The sequence below is a fragment of the Pezoporus wallicus genome, unplaced genomic scaffold, assembly GCF_028554395.1.
Source record: "Pezoporus wallicus isolate ANWC-B61680 ecotype Strahan unplaced genomic scaffold, APGP_CSIRO_Pwel_v1 contig_13817, whole genome shotgun sequence".
NCBI lineage: Eukaryota > Metazoa > Chordata > Aves > Psittaciformes > Psittacidae > Pezoporus > Pezoporus wallicus.
In genome coordinates, this window is record NW_026637726.1 from 625,242 (window position 1) to 644,557 (window position 19,316).

The window sequence follows — 19,316 nt, forward strand, 5'->3', positions numbered from 1 at the left end:
TACTTACAGTTGCTAGCATACATAATTAGTTGTGCAAATTGTCCTACTGTCAGCATCTGATAGCTCATATCACAGCGGGTAGAGTAACTGCTTAAAAAACATTCATAGCTTGTGACCTGAAAGGTTTCAAAATGCATGCATAAAAATCAGGCTATGCCTTCTCCTCCACAGCCATAGAGAGCTACACACATTTTAAAGAGACAGAAGGAATGGGAGAAGGACAAGTGTGGGACCAAGCACAAAAGCAGTCCACACATGAGGTGTTAAAGGCATTTATTTACAGGCAGAACTGTGGGGTGATGTTTTTACCATCTTTTGCACTTAATATAATGGAAAGCAGTTAAATTGCAGCAAAGCACCGATATGCCATGCAACACAGCTGCAGATACAAAAACACTTTATGAACTTCTATTGGAATTGGTGCACTTTGTACGCATGAAACCATCAGTGTCTACACCTGTAGCTTTCTGATAAGCTCCTAGTAAACACCTGATTATCATTTGCAAGACTGTGAATAAAATGAAAGGTCACTAAAGCCCACAGGTGAAAGGCTAGCCTTGCATAAAGTGGGGAAGAGTCCTTAAAAGCCTAGTTTCTTACTGATGCTTTTGGCTTATTGGCTATCTTACCCTAAAGCATCCCCATCTCTCCCATTTTGGGGGCACTGGGGGCTTTGCCGTCAAGAACTGAAGTTTGGAGAACAGGGGTAGCATGCCCACTTTTGGGCTGCATCATCGTGCCTGGGTCAGCCACACAATTGCTGGATGCAGGGCTACAACCACAGAATTGCTGATGGCAAAGATAACCTGCCCTGCTGCATCCCCATTCCTCTTCCCCCCAGGTGGATAATGGGCATTAGGCACAAACCCAGCTTGACCTTGTTGTTCCTCTTCACTAGGTCTTACAGGCTGCTGAAAACCCTTGTTTCTCTGGCAGCTGGCAGGAACCAGCCCTAGCAGGGAGAAGCAGCAGAGAACAAGGTAAGGTACCCATCCCTATACCAGGAAAAACAGCTCTTGAGATTTGTAAGACAAACATGATAACCTTAACAGAGAAGTCCCTGGAGGTTATTGCCCCCTTTACATAGCTGGGAAAGTGCCAGGTGCACCCAAATATCTTGCCTTTACCCACAGGAGGAGCAGTCTTAAAATAATGACTTGGGAATGCAGCAGTGATGAGAAAAGCTTTCCAGGCTGATTGGCTTAACTGGTCCCAGGTGGCTGAGATGAAAGAAAATAATGACTGATCTTTGCTAAGTTGTAATCAGTGCTTATTTTATAAAGTAAAAGTCTAACATGAAAATGAATTTTAGGTGAATGTGTTGAAGCATCTTGTAGTTTTTATTTCCACTGGTTTTTATAAGATTGTTTTTCTCAGAAAGAAATTAATACAAATGGAAAGGATGATTATTCACTTACATGTGAAAGTGGAGCCATAGAAGGAGAAGGGATGTAGCTTTTTTGGCCTTTTACTATATTACAGTAGATGAGGTACGGGGAGTGGGTGTATCTGAAGTGTGGGATCTTCCTCTTTCCCTAGAGCCCAACATTTTACTTATTACTTTAGTATTGTTTTGTCCGTAAATACTTAAAGAACTGTGCCGTGGCTCTGAGTGCACTGAGGATTTAATTGCCCTAATCAATCGCACCTGGGATGCCACACCCTCATCCCGTCCAGAGCCATTTTAGTTCCATCACAGGGAGCAGCTCCTTTATTAAGCTCTGCCTGTGCCCACCTCGCTTCATGAGCTGGTGTTTGTCTTGGGCTGTCTTGGACCTGATTGCCTGTGCTTGGCTATCACTAAACTGTTTATGGGCTCTGTTGCTCTTTGACTTGCTCACTTTACTCTTCTCAGACCCCCTGGGATAATGCCCTGTTGAGGGTTGGCTGTGGCTTCCAGTTCATCTGTGCTTGTGGACTGACCTGCTCCTGTACCTTTGTGGCAGACTGGCAGCAAATACTCCAAAGGTAAGTAAACTTCTGTGCTTTCTTTCCAAGTATGCTGCGTGTGTTTTGTTTTTAATGCCTTTTGAAATGCTTGTAATCAATGCTCCTGCTTAACCGAAAATAATTTCATGTGACTTCAGGACTTTAACCATATGAAATAGGGTTTATTTGTGAGGGTTACAGTCTCCTGTGGGTAAGCAGCTGCGCTGCCTGTTCAGACTTCTGAGGCTGACTGCATTAAGCATGTACTTTTGACTATAGCATCTAGAGAGGCAACTCGAAGTTCAAAACAGATGCAAGGTCAGGGCTAAAGATCAGCAAAGAATAATAGGAGGGTGCTTTGGCTTGAGGCACGGCTCAGGCTGGTTATAGGCAAGCAGAAGCTACATCTCCCTTCCAGAGGGAGGTGTCTGTGCTGTTACTTGCCAATGGCTTTGCAGTTCTTTAGTTTACCTGGTGAAGTGCATGATTGTGTCACTCCCATGCTAGGAGGCTCTGTCTGACTGATAATTTGTGGGTGAGAACATGGTAAGGATCAAAATGTAATCTCTTTTGAAACAAAGGAGCTCTTCGACTGTTTGGTCTCTCTGGATTGGAGATGTGCCTTGCAGTCAAGGGTAGCCTCGCCATGTTGTCCCCTTTCCTTAGCCTCCCATTTTGGTCTTTATTGGCCCTAGTGGAAAGGGGCATCTGAACTATCCCCATAATGCAGGTATGAAAATACCTTTATCTTTAGCTTGTTCTCAACACAATTGAACTGTGTTGTAATTAATTGGAAGGATAGTTATTACCCTTACATGAAGAAACGGCTACTTACCAAAAAGCCCTTCCTTGGAAGGAGAACTGCAGGAAAAAGCTGCTGCTGGAAAAGATAGAGTGAACTTTTTTGTGGACTTCAAAGAGTTTCTCTCATCCTGTTCCTATTGCCTAATCCGTGTTAATAGGTACTAGCAGGTTAATGTAGGGGGGTTTTCACTGACAACAAGAGACAGAAGGTATCTTTCTATTGGAGAGCTCATAGATCCCCCCTATCCAGGGGGGCAGTGAAGCATGCAGTGAGTGGTGACTTTTAGCATATGATGATACTTGTACACCAGTGAGGCACATAAACCCAGAAAAAAAATCAAGAAACTGTTGAGATGGGAGTAGCTTGTTGCACAGAATCAGTAGCAAGTGTGCACTGTGGCTAGTTGTTATACAGCTCTGTAGCTGTGTGTTCTGCGTTCCGCTTTTGTGCGCGATCCTGAGGCTTCCATGACTTTGGCTGTACTCCATCCCTGGTGCTGTTATCAAGGCAAGCTGGCTTATGTGCATAATGTCAAGGTGATAGCAAAATGCTCGTGAGGATCCCCAGTGAAATAGCATTTAACCCATACAATAATGATTTCATATATGCTTAATATTTTTTACTTTAATTTCAACCCATTTCTGCTTTCCTTTGAGGGAATATTTTGATGAAGTCTGTTATCCGATTCCCCCCTCAGTAACCTAGAGGTATTTTATTATACATTATAAGAGAGCGCATCTTTTGCTTGCATTTATTCTCCTTGAACACTGTTCTGAAGCTGAGTTACAAATGTAAAAACGGAAGCTTGGGAGGACAATATATTTTAACATGAAGCCTCAAGCATGAAATAAGATCCATAGTGTTTTTATCAGGTATGTGATTCTTCTTAAGGCACTAACAGAAGTTCAGTTGCTTTGAGATCTGCAGGGAGCTTTTGTGAACATACTGCTTCTTCAGGCTGAATATGCTGCTTAATCATGTGTTGCATAATAGCATTGGTCTGCAAAGGTTTGAACTGAGCTTTCTCTTGTGTTGGGACTCAAGGAATGTTTGCTGGTCATCATAAAGGACTATCTCAAGCAATCACAGAGGCCACTTAGAACACACATCAACCTTCTATTGCTTGAAACCAACTTGTGTTTTTCTTTATACAAGTGGATGATTCAAACTTTAATATGAAGAATAGGTCATGAATGTCACAACCCACTGGATGAAGTCCCATAAATACAGTATTTCTTTTAATTCTCAAGTTATTGCTTGCATGTGGAATTGTGTAATTTCTCTGTAATACGTTAAACAGACCTTTATCTTGAGAAAGCAGTTGAATGCAGGTGCACAGAAATCCTACATGTTGCTTTGTGTCTCTGACTTAGAAACTGCCTGTTACATTTTCAGACACAGCACATACTAACTTGTGAAGCATGCTCAGGGATTTTTGTGCTAGGAGGAAATTCTGGAAGACTTCTTAGGAAAAGGAAAAAGAAGCACACTTGCAATTCTGTGTTTAAATCAAAGAAATAGAGGTAGTTAGAATGGCTACATAGGTTAGTTAATGACAGTTATACAAAAGTCCCATGTAAAGGACCAAAGGAATATGCATCTATCTTCATGTTTCATAAGCCTTGAGTGTGCAAGGCATTGCATGGGGCTGCTGAAAATTCTTTTCTACCCTGAATGTTGTATACATGCACAAGAGTTTAAAACAGCAGCTTTGAACCTGAGGAAAGCATATGCTGTTAAAGACCTATTTCAGTTGTACGTGGCTTCATGGAAAATAACTTTGTTAGTTTATCTACACTCTTCTGATGAATATTCCGATGGATCAGAGGGGTTTTGTTAGTAATTTTATAATTAAACCCAAGAAAATAGATTATCTAATAGCATAATTCTAATCCAATAATTCATACTAAGAAGAAAAATTTTCAGTGTTGCTATGAAGACCCTGAGTACTGATTCTAGGTAGCACCTTGATACATTAATCCTTTGTTTCCTACACCGCAACAAAATGCAATGGATATGTGGTGATATTGCTGACCTGTGGCTTTCCCTTTGTTTGCCCTAATTTAGACTACTCACAACTCTTAGACTGTAGTTTTAATATTAAAATACTGATAATTCTATTCATTTTTCAGTTTTGTGGTAACACTTGCTAAATCTGAGTATGTTCTGAGTCTCTAACCTGATAGCACCTGTGGGTGTTTTCATACTTAGAAGAACAACAAGGCAAATGAATAAATCAGTATCTGGCCTGCATCTCACAGTACATGAGCTGGGAGTTCATATGTGTCTACTTGATGCAGATAAAAACAACCACATGGAAAAACTGACCTGGCAGAATAATGTATAATATTTTCCTGGTTTTGATGCTTCTCAAGTGTGAAATACATCTTGATTGCAGCAAGATAACATTTATTTCCTGGTTTTGTAGGTTACTGCTAAGTAGCTTATCTCGGAAGCAGACTGCCTGGTATATTCAGCTTTATATAGACCCATATGTGTCTGTCTAGGCTGAGAAGTAGTGAGTAAGCAATGTAATTTTAATTATATCTGTCTGTCAATAACTCATTCAAAACAAGTTTATCTCTCTTCTCTCAGTCCTTACTGAACTCCTTGTCCTTTGCTATTTTTGCCTTGGGTTTATGTGCACTAATCTGCCTGTTTACTATAAAACCTGCTGTAAAACCAGTATTATTCTGTATTTTAACTTTAAAGATCTCAAGTTTTCCATCAGGAAAAGAAAAATCATTTATGTATTACAGGCTGAGCACTTGTTGATAATTACAGGTTGTTAAAAATACATGCAAAATTACATGTCTGTGATTTACTTAAAGCCTTTTTATATATATATATTAGGAGATCATTTTATCTTCTAAGCCTTAATGTGTTCAGTTATACCAAGGCAACAGGTAAAATGATAGTATTGGAAGGCACATATTCATGAGAAATAAGCAGGTAGTTTATCTTTTTTACTGGTGTATAATGCTGACCTGTAAGTGTTGAGTCATGTGCTAGTGTCTGCTGCATAAGGAACAAGCTAGTATAAAGTTCCCTTTGAAACCACTGCAGAGATGATTTTGGTTTTAGAGAATTTCTCTGTAGTAATTTGCTTCTTGGGTCTTAAGTTTTGAGCTTTGTTTTGGGAGCCTCCATATTCCCTGCCCATGGCAAGGGGGTTGGAAGTGGATGATCTTAAGGTCCTTTCCAACCATAACTATTCTATGGTTCTATATTAATCTCTAATAAAAATATTTGCCCCTAGAACTTTCATATTTGTGACCATGTAGTGCTTAGTGACGAAATAAGGATAATTATGCAGCAAAAATGTATATATTTAGGGTTGAGTCAGTTAGACATGAGGACTGCTGTAGGAATATTAGGCCTTTTTTTTCCCATTTGGCACTGTTGATATAGGAGGTCTTAAGGACCTGACAAATTCACAGGGTATAGTGGAAGAAGATGCCCAATGAAGATTTGATGCTACAGCAGGTTCACTGAGCAATTAGAGCTGTGAGAGAAACTGGAATGAAATGGACCTTTTCCAATGTGAAATTTTTTACTTCAGTAGCATTGAACTCACTTGGTTTGTGAGACCATTTACTCTTGTCCAATTAATATGTGAAACAGATCTCGTAGCAGTTTTGAATGTCACAAAAGAAAAGGAGAAATAAGTCTGGTTTCCTTGTGCTTTCAGTATGTGAAAATGTTCTGCTCTTCTTCTGATGTCTTAATTCAAAATTGCAGCAAGACCCAGAGAATAACTTTAGTAAATAAAAATGGACATAGTGACGCAAACATTGCATAGTCACCTTGCCTCGCTAACAGAAACTTAGGTCCTTTCAGTTGGTGTGTTTCCTACAAAAAAGAGTATGTCTTACAAATGATTAAATAGGTCCCGAATTAGTTGAGTATGAGAGATCATAAGTTCCATTTGGATGGCGAGTACCTAGGTGACCACATGATGGGTCTTTTTGTTCTGCATCTTCCTTTTTTGTATATTAAATAGTTAACTAATAGTGCAAGTTACTCTATAGTTGTCATCCATTAGGATTTCAACGTGTTTCTTAGTTAATGATATTATCCACACCCTAAGCACACAGTGGAGGTCCAAACTTTATTACCGTCACATGGATTGAATGCATTGCAAAGGTTACTTGGGCACTTACCCGTTTGCATGTTCACACCATGCAGTACTCTGTTAAAAAAGACAGACTATACGTGACATGGGTAGAATGAATTTAGTCTTTCAGTCTAGATGTACTGAAAATAGCTAATACGCAATGTTTCAAGGGCACCTTCAAGCCCTCTCTCCTTCCAGGTGAGCTGCTAAAGTTATTAGCTTTCTATGTCTGTCCTGCACAGCATCGCTTATACCTACGACAGGCCCTATAAAAGGGGTAAGAAAGCACTGTAACAACTGTGTCACAGGTGCTGCTGCTGGATAGGTGGAGTTGAGCAACGTAGCTCCTCCAGAAAGACCTGCCTGAGGCTGCGGTGAGTCAGTGAAGAGTGGTGGGGGAAGCAGTTTTAATGCTTTCATGATAACCAGGTGAATAGCATGGCCTTCCAAAATCCTGTCTTAGGCAAAATGTTTGAAATGAACTAACAGCTGTCTCAAAGAATTGTTTTAATAGGCACAAAGTTATTCTGGTTGAAAAGCTTTATTGGGCCCCCTATCAAGGGCTAAGAGCGTGGTTGCTGTAACCTCTGATGTTTTATGTGAATAGAAAATCTTATTAATTCAGTAAATGTTTTGTAAATAGATTTGGTCTAATAGCTTTTGACATGCCTTATGTGAAAAGGAAACAATTAAAATAATTGCCCACTTGTTCATTTGATTTTTGTCAAGATGTTGATAATGGGATTAGTTTAGTGTGCTGCTGCTGGGTTTTGGCGAACTGGCATCGTTTCTTCAGTTCAGCATAGTGGGTTGCTTACCCTCCTAGCAACTGATTAGAGCACTAGATGCATCCAGTTTCCAGTGTTGGGAAAGAATCTGTAGTCATCAGTAATGAACAGGTCAGTGCCATGAGAAAATCATAATTGTAATATCATGCTGGAATATGGGTGAATATCGTGTTAGAGTTTGGCGTTAATGGGTTGCTTGCCTCTGTTTTGAGTTGTTGAAGTGCAATTAACTATTTTCATATGATGGCTTTTTTTCTTTAATTTCTATTCTGAAGCAGTTATATCAGTGGTGTGGACAGGAAGAGGTGTTAATCAAGTGTGAAGATATAAAATTAACGTTGTGTGTAACCTAATGCACATGCAGTTTTCATTCTAGAAAAACACAGAAGGCTGCAGATAAACACAACTTTCTAAAAGTGCTCCAGAAGGAAATATTGAGAGCTACAGAACTGAGGCTGATACTGCATGTGAGACTTAGTAGTAGAAACTACGAAGAAGAGTGGTTAAACAGTAATTAAAGAATAGAATTGGTAGACATAGACATATAAAATGGAGTGAAGCTTTGTAAAAGAAGCTGATTCTCAGAAAGCTACTGGCATTCTCTGAGGGTTCTCATAGTCCTGATTGCCTTACCGTGGTAGATCAAATGTGACGATATGTTTCCAGGTCAGACAAGTGGCGTGTTAGGGAGAAAGAATGTGAGATGGGCCAAAGGAAGCAACTGGAATTAAATATGATGAAATGGATGCCTTCTACTTGGAGATTTTTTTGTGTGTGTGTTACTGTGCATTACCTAAAAATGTTGATAGTGTCAACAGGAAAACAAATTAAATACCAGAATCAAAAGGAAAGGGATCAATGTATTTTCTATTACATTAGCTGTGTGTGTCTTATTACATACTCCGGTCTTTAATGTTGATTCTCGTTTGGGCCTCCATTGGCTCTGTCTTTCCAAATGAAAGAAGACCTTAAGATACAGAAAAGGGCAATTGTCATAGAATGAAGCCAAACACAAAAGTTAACTTGGAATGGCATTGAGTACCTTCATGGAGTTTAAGTATATAGGTGTAACTAGTTTGGATATGGCTTTACTTAGGCTACTATTCAGTTAAGTATTTGCTTGAAAGGAAAGGTGATCATTCCTTGGACTAGAGATTATTCCATGTACATATACTCTATGTACATGTGCTGTACCCATAATGTTAATTTCAAAATTAGTTGATGCTTGCTGTTGGAGAGATGTTAAATTTGACTCAATGTAGAAGTTATGATGGGCTTACAGTGCGTATGTGAGCTGTAAACTTGGTTTAGCTGAGTAAAGGGTGTTTGAGGTCTTTTTGAAGGTTTTCTATTCTTTATGCCAGCTGTCTGATAGCAGTGTGGAAACTCTTCTAATACCAAGGTCTTGTTAATCAGCAGGAAGCAGAGCAGTGTTCAGATTGCTCTAATTTGAATGAGTCATTGCAGCAGATTTGTTTGGCGTAGCCTATACACACCAGTCCTGAGGTGGAAATGCAGACGCTGATGTCAAACATCCTTTGCTCTTGGGTACTTTCAGACAAGGTTGAATCTTTTTAAATCTGACAGTTAAAGTACTGCTCCCCCTTCATTCCCCATGGCTCGGTGGCAGTTAAGTTTGTACCTAATTAGGTTTATTATACATTGTGCACAACTAAATTATATCAGCAGCTCTGATATTAGATCAAGGTCTTAAAAGCATCATTTATGGATATTCCTTTAGGTAGTTGGAAACAGTAGCTTTTTTGCTTTTACAAAATGTCAGACTCAGTATGTGACAGTAAATCTATCGGACAGAATACTGGCTTACAAAAAGCTGTGATTTTAAATCTTCTATGTGCATGGTAGCCAGTATAATTGATACAGAGCATTAAAAAGCTGTATTATGGTTAATATCAGAATTTATTCAGTGAGCAAATTGAAACTATTGCATTCAAAAAGGTTTCTGGTGGGTGAGCTAAAATAGAAAATGTGGAGTTTTTTAACTGTTTTGCTCTGGATGATTACAGTGACTTGGAAGTTACTGTAGCCTTTCAATGATGAACATTCCTACTTGTCACCTAAAATGCAGAATAATTCCATGCACTACGGCCCAGACTGGAATGATTCTTGTGAACTAATAATGCGCAGCCTGGTATTTGCCTTGTAATGCTGTCATGTTTTGTTGCTATGCGAGAGAAAGCAGCAACTTTCTAATTCAAGTCTAACATTCAGATACCATTCTTCTTTTGTTCTTAACATAGGTCCTTGACTAATCAGGCACAGTCAGATCACTTGACTTGGCTGAAAGTTCCTGTAATTTACTGGCTGCTTATTATAGTGCAATAAAAGTGCATATTACTGGCACATCTCATAAATGTGTAGCCTATTATGTTTCATAATTATTATATTTGATTAAAATATGGTAAATTTCTTAATGGAAACTTTCCAGTGAAGGCGATGTGAGAAGTAAAAGCAGCAGGAAGCAAAGGGAAAGCTGTTACTGAAGGGTTTTGTGTGGTTCTAGCTGGTGGGATTAGGTAGTACTTCCCAAAGCTGATAGGTTACAATAAACCAATGGTGTTTGTGATAAGCCAAATCTTTGAAAGTGGGTTTCTAACAACTTGCCCACTTCTGTATTCCCTAATCTTTATTTCATGATGAAGGGTTATGCAGCTCAGTTGTTTGTACATTGCTGTTGAAGTTGAATTGTGGGACATGTGAACATGTGAATCACATGCATATGTTCACCTCTGGTCTCAGCTCTTGTCTGTGCAGTCTCATGACAGGAGAGGAAAATAACTGTTGGGAGAAGACATTTGGTGGTCAAGCAAGTTCTTTGGAGGACTCGGTAGCCTGTGGTTAAGTTACTACAAGTTTTCTTTTGAAGCTAAACTCATGTCTCGAGTTAAACACCTTCTGATAACTCTGAGGATATACACCCCAAGTAATTAGGATGGTAATTAGTATCAAACAGTTAAATGACATGATCCCGATTTCTGTTCTAGGACAGTCTCTGAAGTCTTGTATGTAGCATGAGAATGGTATGACTAAGTGAAGTACTGATAGGTAACAGATGGTTTTCTGGTGACAGTCACTAAAACAATCAGATAAATGCATATAATTTGTGTGTATCTACTTACCCAATAAAGGCAACTGAAACTTTACTTTGGAAACTGGGAAGTATACTGAAATCATAGAAGGTTTTGGCTGTAAAGGACCATTGAAGACCATCTTTTCCAGACTCCTTCTATGGACAGGGATGTCTTTAGATCAAGTTGCTCAAAGCCCTTAGAGGTCAAAAGTCCATCCTGACCTTGAACACTTCCACTCGTGGGGCATCTACAACTTGCCTAGGTAACTTATTCCAGTGCCTCTCCACCCTCATCATTAAGAACTTTTTATGCCCAAACTAAACCTACCCTCTTTCTATTCAAAAGCATTGCCCCTTGTCTTGTTACTGCAGACCTTTGTAAAAAGTCTCTCCATCTTAAAAGCCCCCTTTATGTGTTGAGAGGCTGCAATAAGGTCTACCTGAAGCTGACTCTTCTTCAGGCTGAACACCCTAACTTTCTGTCCCCCTTCACAGAGGAGATGTTCCAGCCCTCTGATCACTTTGTGTGGCCCTCCTCTGGATCCATCTGTCTTCTTGTGAGGACTGCAGAACTGAATGCAGTAACCCAGGTAGGGGTCTCATGAGACCCCTCCAAAAATACATGGCGTGGAGCAGGGGAAGGAGTTTGGTGACATTGAAGGTAAGCAAGAGCCAGGCCACAAAGCACAAGAATAATTCTAAATGTGTGACACATGCTGCAGTGTCCTCTTACCATTAGAACATACAGGTTTTCTCTTGAGATGTGAACAGCTGAGTTTAATGAACAATGGAATGAAGCAATAGCATTAGGCTCCAAATGCTTTCCCTTTTATTCTTGGTTTCTGGTATTTCCCCCATCCATTGGCCCATAATTAACTTATTTGTTTAAAATTCAGGAGGGATTTAAAAGTCCTTAATCATGGTCAGTAATTTTAATCCTATTCTCTTTGCAAGTGGGAGTATAATGCAACTACAATTTAAATAGGCAAGAACAGTCTGTCTTCCTTTTCCCCGGCCAGTCCTCACCCTATTGTTCTCCTTTTTTGCATCAGGATGATCACCTACATCATAAATGGGGAAATAATCAGGGTTAATCATATGTGTTTGTGTGTGAGGTGTACTTAGTTTACCATGGACTGCATTCCCAGTATGATTTATTTCACTGTTCCAGAGTTGGCTACAGTAATAACAGAGGGACAAGCAGTGGAAGGGTGAAGATGAGTGACTGGGCTAGGGAGGGGTCAAGGCTTTTTCCCAGGGGTTATGCTAGTTTACCCTGACCATAAATGCATTCCTTAGTTTGATATCGTGTCCGTTTTCTGCTGCCTCATGTTTTTCCCCACTGTTAAGCAACAGTGGCCAGGGGATGAAGTTCAAATCATTGTTTCTCCCTCCTCCCATCAATTCTATATGTCTCAGGTCTGTAGGCTGCCACCTCTAAGAAAGTAAATATAACTGAGTCTCACTACATGTTGTAGGACACTTCTAGTAAGGCAAGCAGGATTTTCCTTGGTTTTCATTGAAAACAGCTCTCATTAATGTATCTCGTGCTCCAGTCAAATAAGGGGGTGTTGACTGTGTGCATCATCTTTTCTGATGAGACAGGCTACTAAGGGTAGGATGGTGTTTCTGAAGGACATGTTTTGTCCCAGGAGATGGCAGGTGTGTGGTCTTACAGCAAACTGATTATTTTGAACTTGCTGTTGCTGTCAGTATTATCCGTTTATACTGAGTTGAAGTTGCTACACTTTTGTCTTCTTTCCTTGAGGTACTGATGTTCACGATTGATAGGGTAATGAAGTATTTCAGTAAATCGTGGTGTTAAGTCATAACCATCTGTTCAAAAAGGAGTAAAATGTTCATGCATTTAAGGGATCTGTTGTACAGTGAGGATAGCTATAACTGTTCAACAGGAGTCTTTTCTGCAGGGATCTAGGAGAAAGGACTGACAGGATATATTGTCAGTGTTTGGCAAAAGAGGCTTTGGCCCTTCTTGATGTCATCTGGGTTGGATGGTAAGAGTAACAAATAAGAGCACAGGTCTTAATTTATTTAAGAAATAAACAACCTGTTTTTAGTTTCCCAAAGGACAAAAAAAGGGGGTATGTTTAAATTTTGACATGAAGTCACAGCTGGAGGAAGCCCCAGTCCCATTCTGGAATACTCGAGTCTAATGTTTGCAGATAACTGAAGAAATCATCAAATATACATGAGGTTAGAAATGCAAAACAAGAGAGTAACTTGGGGATCTCTGGAGGCCCTTGGGTCCACAGCCTTCCTCAAAGCAGGACTGATTTCAAAGTTGTCTTCTGCTTTCTATGCACTCTGAAGTCATCAGTGGGAATAAGCATAACTTAAAATTGGAAACCTCTTACCCAGCAGATAGGGTAAGAACATGTATGCTTGACATGGATGTCAGTCTGTGTCTGTCACTACAGTGAATGCAGGCTCTAGTGGAAGAAGTTACAATGAACTACCAGCATACACATTTTTAAGTGACAGCATATGCATGCAATGAAGCCTGTAGTAGCTTGTGCGTGCTGTGTGTTAAGAAGTGGCTTACAATAGCCAAATAGGTGCTTTAATGATAGAAACTGTACAAAGTATCTTGAAACCAGATAGGGAGACTGCAACAGCTGTTAAGCTATTTCTTAAAACGCACCCTTACTGCTATGGAAGAAATGCAAGACACATGGTGGGACTGAAGCCACTATTTATACACAATCCCTGAGTCCCAGGAGAAATTTATTTCATTTCTGAATATTGAAGCTTTAAGGAAAAAAAAGCAGCATATTTTGTGTGTTACATCTGTCTTCCCAGTTGTGAATGCATAACATCATTGTGTGGTAGATGTTAATCCCAGATTTTAGAACTTCTTTTCCTCTCGGGGTGGAAAAACATTATTCACATCTGGAGCTCACTAGAATGGGGTATTGAAAGTTGTTTGGCAACTTGCATATGTAATTATTTCAGTACTGGAAGCATGTGCCCCTTGGTTTTACATGAGTCCCTGTAAAAGGGCCCAGCACTCCAGACTTCATGGAAATGAAGCTTGTGTGGGTAAAAGAAATATCTTATACCATGGCAGGGGGGTTGGAACTTGAACATCTTAAGGTCCTTACCAACCCTAACCGTTCTATGATTCTGTGATCTTGGAGTGAGTATGAATAGTATAGCTAACCTAGTTACTAAACATGTGAAGTATTATGAATATTCAAATTTAAAGTTGTCTGCAGGAAAAAATCAAGTTTTAAGTTGCTCAATTTTTTTTTCCCTGAAAAAGAGTGGTTTTGATATACTTATTACATGCTGTACATTCAGAAGATAGAGATGCTTCAGGCATGGCAAGGCCGTTCAGAGTCTTGCTAGAAAGCATGTATTTGCTTGAGAGCCATCTGGAAAGGAAGACTGACTATATTTTGGACCATCAAAACCCATGGGACTTGAATGCATTTTGAACAATTGTATGTGTACTCTTCCAGACCTAATCCGCTAATGTCTATTGTGAAACTGTTGGAATTGCTCTGCCAATTCTCCAGGTAGACCCAAGCAGACCTTTTAAAAGGGAACCTCAGTATTAGACTGACATAAATAGCTCTTTATACTTGCATTGTTAGCATTACCGGCCTACGTTTTAAAACCTAATCTCCTTGGTAACAAGTGCTGCAGACAAATTGAGGGCTTTGCATTTTGCTTACGAGGGAGAGAAGACTCAAGTATATTTTAGTGCTTTAAGTAAGATATTTACAAAACAATTGCAAGGGTCTAAATGCTCTTCTGAATTTTTAGCTGTGGTTTATGTCAAGTATTTCTTTTCCCATTAATCTCTCCTGGATTTTTGGCAATATAGCCAACCATGAAGCTTTGTATGCCTTCAGTAAGTAGGTATGCACCTGTTAGCCATACAAAGTCCTATTTTAAAACTTCAGGGAACCCCTAAGTTGATCTCAAAGGTTTGTCAAGCTTCTGTGTTAGTTGTTTCCACTGTGGTCCCTGGAGAGAGAAGGCTACAGGGTCACACCTGTTCCTTGAAATGAATCGGATGATTTATGCTTAAGTGGCTTTGGGGTTACAATAGAGATACAGAATCCCCAAAGGACAAAATAGATTTCCATCTGCATGATCTAAACAAGTGTTCCCACCTTTTATGCCAGCTGCTAAATCTTGGCAGAAAGCAGTCCTAATTAATGGAAGACAAAATAAGGCAGCAGAAAGTTGTCTTGAAACTTGAGTTTCATTGCTTGATTTTTTTATTTTTTTTTTCCTTCTATGTATGACTGTCTTGAAACTTGGGTTTCACTGCTTGATTTTTTTCCTTCCATGTATGACTTGCATAAGTGCATAAACACGAAGGAGCTGCTGTTGTGGTTGCAATATACTTTTCTGATACTTGGACATACTGTTTGCCCTAACGTGGATGCTGAGTAGTCACTCTAGACTGAAGGGTGGAGAAAAGTTCTGTATATATTTTTGAGTGGGACACCTAAAAAACTGGGGGAGAGGGGAAAAAAGAAGTCATGGGTTTGAGCTAAAAGCTCTACCTGCCTTGGTTTTGTTTACAAAACCCAAGTATGTAATTAAGGGTGAGGGCCTGGCACAGGTATTAAAAATCTCTGAAGTGGAAGACTCTGAAATGAGTTGGTGTGACAGGTCTCTCTTCACTTCCAACAGAGGTTGTCTGCGTGAGTTGCTGGTTAGAACTACTACGGGAACATGGGTAGCAAAATACCTTGCTTATAACATGCATTTTAGAGGAACTGGTGTATCTTGAAGAACTGAGAGTAGATTTAGATTAGCTATAAGGAAGAAATTCTTCACGGTGAGGGTGGTGAGGCACTGGCACAGGGTGCCCAGAGAAGGTGTGGATGCTTCATCCCTTAAAGTGTTCAAGGACGAGTGGGGCTTGGAGCAACCTGGACTAGTGGAAGGTGTCCCTGGCCATTGCAGAGGACTTGAAACAAGGTGATCTTTAAGGTTCCTTCCAGTCCAAACCACCCGGTTTCTATGAATTGCAGATACTTCTTTTTGATCACCAAAACAGCACTGACAGTTCAAATCCTGAAGAATAAGCAAATCTAGTATTAAAGAGGTTTATATCTTGTCCAGTTAATATATAAAATTCTTAAAGAGGAAAAAGTAACTTGGTACATGTAAACTGAAAAGAGATCTTTCAAACTTAATTGTATGGGTAATTTTTCAAGATAGCATTTGAAATTGATGTGAAAAATCTCCAAACCTAAAATAATAGAAAAAGTATCACATCAATGCTGATATCAGCCAAAGAGCAAATAATTTGATTGTCTAAACTTTAGTCCTTTTTAAGGAAAAACATAAGGGCAGTTGTGGGTAACGGGGTTGGGTTTGTCACATCCATCACTAGTCAAAGGTGAATAATAAGGAACATTAGCTGAGACAAAATGACAGCTACAGCTAAGCCCTTAAAGAGGATGAAAACGGGATGAGTACGAGACATGCTTTTAGAGGCCAGAACAGATTGGCCAAGATGAGTATGTCAGTACCAATGTACTCTTGACAATGGGTTAAATGTCAGGTTATTGATTATTGGGAAGGGAAGTGACTATCAAGATGTGTGATGGGAATGACATGCAGCAAGAGTCTCGGTGTTCCTCCTGGGCTTGTAGTTACAGCTGTCCTCTCTGAACTCCAAGTCAAGAAAACAGTCATCCAGATGAGAGGCACAAACTGACATTAATGCTTGGTTAAGTAAATCTCGGGTAGTTTCAGTGTATGATGAGGCTGCACCCATGTTTTAGCCCATCAACACCAAAGTGCGCTTTATCCGCAGCAAGCCCACTGGTGATATAATGTGAATAAACAGAGTTCATGCTGAACTTAAATGGGTAAATGAAGAAAGAGAAATTAATCTGCCAGTAAGAGAATATGCTCCCTTAAAAGCCATTTATCTTAATCACAATGAGGAAAACAAACTTGACACATTAATTTCTGTGGAACTTATTGTACCTCTTGAAGCTTGTGGTGGGTTAATACTCCAAACTGAGGCTATAGGGAAAGCTGCCCTGCATGACACTGCTAACAGGAGTGTGGCTTTCAAGGAACTCAAGTTTCTACTCTGGTGTAATATAACTTTTGTGAGTGAGCAGCATAATTATCGGTCTGTACTTGACTACTACCTTTGATAAGGGCTCAAAATATTATTCTTTAACTAGGTTGAATATCATATCCACATCTACAGAGGTGCGTAAACTTATATCTGAGTTTCAAAGACTTCTCTCTTCTTTTGTTTTCTCTCCTCCTTTGTTTGTAGGACTGATTCCACAGGACAGAAACATAACGGCAAACTTTCCCTGCCACAGTTCTTTTTTTGGGGGGGTATTTTTTGGTTTTTAATCTACAGTATAATAAGACACAACAGTGATGCAAACCTAAAACCCTGCGTGCCATATGTAGCCACCTCCACTTGTTAGTCTATGTTGCCATTTGATGTATGATGGAGGAAGACAGATGGAAAATGTAATTTATAGTCACCCTGATTAGCTGTGGAATTGATTAGGAAGCCATCAACAAAAGTCTCAAAAGAAAAAGAAAGGAATTTTGGTAAAGATATTTACTTCTGCTGAATTTACTTTGCTGATTGACAGCTACTGAACATGAGCCAGCTTGTGCCCAGGCAGCCAGGAAGGCCATCAGCTTCCTGGCCTGTATCAGAAATAGTGTTGCCACCAGGACCAGGGCAGTGATCATCCCCCTGTGCTCTGCACTGGCAAGGCTGCACCTTGAATCCTGTGTTTGGTTCTGTGCTGCTCACTGCAAGAGAGACATTGAGGTGCTGGAGCAGGTCCAGAGAAGGGCAATGAAGCTGGTGGAGCGTCTCGAGAACAAGTCTTACAGGGGATGGCTGAGGGACCTGGGGTTGTTTAGTCTGAGGAAGAGAAGGCTCGAGGGGACCTTATGTTCCCTGCAGCTGCCTAATAGGAGGTTGTAGTGAGGTGAGGTTTGTCTCTCCTCCCAAGTAACATGTGATAGGAGAAGAGGAAACACCCTCAAGCTGCATCAGGCGAGTTCTAGACTAGAAAAAATTTCATCATTGAAAGGATGCTCAGGCATCGGAAAAGGCTGCCCAGGGAAGTGGTGGAATCGCATCCCTGGAAGCATTCAAAAACTGTGTACATGAGGCCCTTCATCATGTCCTTAGTGGCAGACTTGACAGTTCTGGGGTCAAGGTTGGACACGGCAATCTTAAAGGTCTCTTCTAACCTAGCTGATTCTATGACTCTATTTACTTATCTCAAAAATACAGTAATTATCATGGTTTCCCCAAGAGCCTTTTCAGAATGAAAGGCTCAACTGACCTAGGTGAAGCTATCATGTTATCCTGGGATGCTTCAAAGGTTGAGGCTAAGTATACGCTGTCAACCCAAGCTACGCTTGTAGTGCTTGGAAAGAATGCAATGATCTTTGTGGTGCATGAATGCAAATAGATTGTATACTTGGAAAAGCAGGAGGATTTTTTTATGTGGGGAGTACTGGCTTGGTGCTGTTCTGGAGAAAATAAAAAGCTTTTATCAGGCTGCCCATTCTCCTTTTGAGAGGAAGTAACTAATGTCACTCTCTGAACATGCAAAATCTGGAGATGATAAAAGCTGCTCCATGGTTAGTTCCCTGACTTGCACACTTCAGGTATTAGCCATTCCCAGGCTTGACATTAGACAAAAGTCTTCTTTAAATGTCATATCACTGTCTTGGTACATGGAGCTCACCTCATTAATACCACATATGAGGAGCTGTTGTTTCAGCCTTCGTGTACTTCCTCAAGGGGAAAAAAAATCTGTGTCTCTAAACTGGCAAAATTTCTATATGCATACTTGTGTCTTAAGAAGTGTATGAAGCCATAAGGGATTACTTCAAAGTTTTGTAGTAAAACCTTAAATAAAACATTAAAAGGCTTAATGTTTTATTATAATACTGAATAGGCCTGTTGCTCTTTTCCCTTCCATGCTATCGAAACTGAGTACCATAGCAGCTAGGCGGTACTGAGTGTGGACATGTGCCTGAAAGAGTAAGTTTACTGTCATGAAACAGAGGTAAAAGTTTCACCGTATGGTGTTAGGGCTTTCAGCCTTGTATCTTGTACAGACAGCATAACTACCTGGTCACAGACTCTTTTGCAAGAGTGGAAAATAGAACCAAACCAGCAACTGTCTGGATCAGTGTCTAATTGTACTCCCCATGTGGGTCATTTAGCAGGCTTTAAACCAAAAATAAAAAAAAATGGGTGATATTTTTTATGGCATATAAAATGTTATATATTATATCTCTTCTACTTAGTAGAACTGAATGTTTTTCCCCCTGCCAGTCTCATCAGGAAATCCCACATGGTGGCTGAGTTGGGTAAGAATTGAGTTTCCAAATGCATTGTCTTTGACATTAGAAATTAATTGGGTTCATATTTTTCTTCAGTTGTTTCCAGCTCTTAGCAGTATTTCAATTCTTAGTAATATTTCAATTCTTCTGAAAATTCTCACTCAAGTTGGTCCAAGATTATTTGTGGTGAACGCAATAGTCGTCATGGAGGCACTGGCTAAGTTTTATTAACTTTTTTTGCTA